The following is a 3,738-nucleotide window of genomic DNA, read 5'->3' on the forward strand; positions in this document are numbered from 1 at the left end:
ATCAGCAAGAATAGTGAAAGGAGGAAGCTTTCCAGTTTTAGGCACCGAAAAAAAAATTGCTGCCTGACCAGCCGTTGTAGCAAAAGGCGATTAAGGGTGTTCCAAAACTTAGTGGGGTCTTAGACATTTTTTGGCTTTGGTTTTCTGTAAAATGTACATAGTAGACCAGTTTAATAGGCTTGTTGTGAGAAATGAATGGAAGAATATGTGTAGAGTTTAGGATATTACCTGGTCCCTCTTAAGCCCTGAGATAAATATTAGCTATTAGTTGCTGATCCCATTTCCATCTATAATTATGGCTCCACCTCTCTTCTTACTACCACACCAAATTTCTTTAAAATCCTGCCAGTGTTTGTAATCTCCATTTCCTCATCTCTCTGCCATCTCTTCATACCCACAATTTCTTTGGACCTGTCCTCATTGAGGTCATCAGTGGCCTCCTTGATACTAAATCCCCAGAATTCTCCCTCCGGGCTTTTGTTTTTTTTTTTTTTTTTTTTGTTTTGTTTTGCTTTGTTTTGTTTTGTTCTGTTTTTTTGTGTTTTTGTTTTTATGTTTATGTTTGAGAGAGACAGCGCACCAGTGGGGGAGGGGCAGAAGAGGGAGACACAGAATCTGAAGCAGGCTCCAGGCTCTGAGCTGTCAGCACAGAACCTGACGTGAAGCTCCAAGCTAGGAGATCATGACCTGAACTGAAGTCAGATGCGTAACCGACCGAGCCACCCAGGCCCCTACTTTGTTGATCTCTTAGCATCACTTGACACTTGACCGCTCTCTTCCCACTATTTATGAAGAGGCACACCCCTTGATTTCCTCTAATTTTTTAAGTTACATTTATAATCCTCTTTTTCATGATTCTAGTCTGCCTACTTTTTCAATATTGGTGTTCTGGAAGATTCCATCACAGGGTCTTTCTTTCCTCATTCTACATGCTTTTCCCTGGTATATCTAATGTCGTCTCACAAGATTTCCATCTCTATTCTTTAGGGTGAAGACTAAGCTATTGCAAAAAAAAAAAAGAGTGATGTAAAGAATGAGGTTTACCTCGCTCTCACCTAAGAGTCAAGGTGTACATGATCCAGGACGGCAGCAACTTTGCCCTACACAGTCACTTAGAGACCCAGCTTCTCTTATCCTGCTATTCTGAATCTCAGCACCATCTGGCTAGTCATTGTCTGCTGTTTGAAGCTAGGTTTCTACTAAGTTTAGGGTCTTCAGGAAAGAGAAAGGAAACAAGGAAGGTCAGGGGCATGAACTACTCTATAAACAAATGGCATGAAGTTGCATACATTGCATCTATTCACATTTCCCTGGCAAGAATGTGGTCAAATGGGCACACAACTCCATGGTGACAGCTGGGAAATGTGGACTTTAATTGGGCATAACATCAGGGAAAATGGGGCGTGGAGGGATAGATTTTAATGAACAACTGGAAGTCTCCACCACACTATCTACAAGCCAATAACTAGAAATTCTGTGCTTCAGTGCCTTTCCTTAGCTTCAGATTCAAACATCTAACTGCTTACTGGACAAATCCACTTCAATTTCCTCTTACACTTTAAATGCAGTAAGTTCTAAATAGAATTTATATCTTCTACGTCTCATAATCCCCAAACTCCATTTCAGTGAAAACCAAAACCATTTCTCCTCTCTTGTTTCCTATCATAGCTGTAGAAATATCATGGTTTTTATCACCTTAGTAATGACTGTGCATTATCCTTCATTCTTTCTCTATCACTCTTGACCTCTGCCCTATATCAAATCTATCCCAGTGACTTAGTGATGCTCTTTAAATATCTCTCAGATCCTCAGATCACTGCTCTTCTACTACCTTGAGTATGTCCCCGGGCTTCATTATTACCCCACTTAAAATTAAAAATATTCTTTATGTTTCTGAATGGATCTGATTCCTCAGTTTAGACAGCAAGAGATCAGATAAAGATATTAGGCTATCTATTCTGTTTTGTACAGTGGTACGCAAAAGTTTGGAAAGTGGAGATTTATTTAAAATCTTATCTGAGTCTCACACCTGAGTCGAAACACTGTGAGCTCCACTAATGAGAATGTGGATGGTGAGGGAATCTTATATTCTCTACAATGAAGTCCAACTGATCTTTCTAAAATATAAATCTAATCTTACTATATATGCTAGTTTTTACTTGCTTCCCATTGACATTAGAATAGGATCCAAATTCTTAGCCTGGCTTAGGAGTCACAGATCTCTAATTTTTACTTCATCTTGCCATGCCCCATGCTGAACTTTTGACTGTAGACATACATAATCTCTTCTGTTCCTTGCACACACCATCTCTCCCTTATCTTGAGGCTTTGCGTATAACATTCTACTTGGCTGGAACTGTCTTCCTTAACCTCTGGCCCTTTACTTGATTAATTTCTAGTCATCTCTCAGATAACAGCTTGATTATCATGTCTTCCAGGTAGTCGTAGGACCTTCTCTTGCCGATGGGATTCGATGCCTTCTGCTATTTGCTCCTTTAGGAGCTGGTGTTTACCCTCTATTACACTTATAAGACTTCATTATAGTTGTTTTTTGTATTATCTATTTCCCCATTAAAAATGTAAACTCTGTGATGGCAGAGACCATTCTGTTGCATCTGTAGGACTTGGGTCCAGTTAAGAATGCAATAGATGCTCATAAATACTTATTAAATATTCATTTGATGTTTGGATATATGAATAGTTTGGAATGAGAGTAAAAGCACTTTTACAAAAGTATTTAGTGGCAATTCAGAGTTCTTGACACAATTATAATTAGGATGAATAGATTAATGTTATTCACTAGAGCACATTTTTATTTAGAAAAATAATTTAATAACACTTTGAGAGTAATGAACGAAAATAAATGATGCCAGGCCAGACATGGAAATGTCTGAATTCTTATTTCCCTTCCTTGTCTGATTCTTCTTGTACACACCACATATATAGGGCTTTTGCTTTCACCCCTCAATATGGTTCCTTGAGGCCTACTTGGTGAGAGTTACAAGGAGGCAGTGAGTACAGAGACGCTAACCTATCAGATGGTCTGATTTTCCATTATGATTCAAACCTCCCTCATGAACACTTATCTAAGGAAACTGTACTCAGCCATTGTGGAAATCAATCATGAAGTGTGTCACCAGTGATTACTGATATTAAAATACCAATGCTTCTTAGCTCTTTTTATTTGTTTATTAATTAAAGTAGGTTCAATGCCATCTGTATTATAGCATCGTTCTTTCCATTTTCTTAATCATTTTTCATTCTGGTGATTTTTTTTTCTTTTTTTAGTAGAAAAGAAATGATGTAGTCTACACCAGAGCTGACAGTAACAGTTGGATATGCATGTGATAGATCATCTAGTTACCTGGTTTTAAAAATGGAAGGATGGCTTTCTCTTTCAAGTAAATATGGGCACATTTATACAGAGAATGTGGAATCATCAAGTTTGAGTTAAACAGGAGCAAGCTAAATTAACACTATCAAAGCTAGATGAGGGCAAAAGGGAGACTGTGGCCTCAGAGAAAGACTCAGGACCGAGCAAAGCAAAGGGTGGTATTGTTAGAAGAGAAGGATGGAGTTGTCCTTCTGAAAGCCCGTGGGTCCTAAGGAGCTGCATCGAACTCCTTCAGTCAGGAAGAAGCAGCAATTCCACCAGTGGATTCCAGCGCATGGAAGTCCCAGGTCAGCATCTGTTACCTATCAGAAAAGATCTAAACTTTTTGCAAAGGCATTTAGGGG

The sequence above is a fragment of the Lynx rufus genome, unplaced genomic scaffold (genome assembly GCF_022079265.1).
Source record: "Lynx rufus isolate CCGP_SWC_20201006 ecotype Redwood Valley unplaced genomic scaffold, mLynRuf1.p SCAF_5, whole genome shotgun sequence".
Classification (NCBI taxonomy): Eukaryota; Metazoa; Chordata; class Mammalia; order Carnivora; family Felidae; genus Lynx; species Lynx rufus.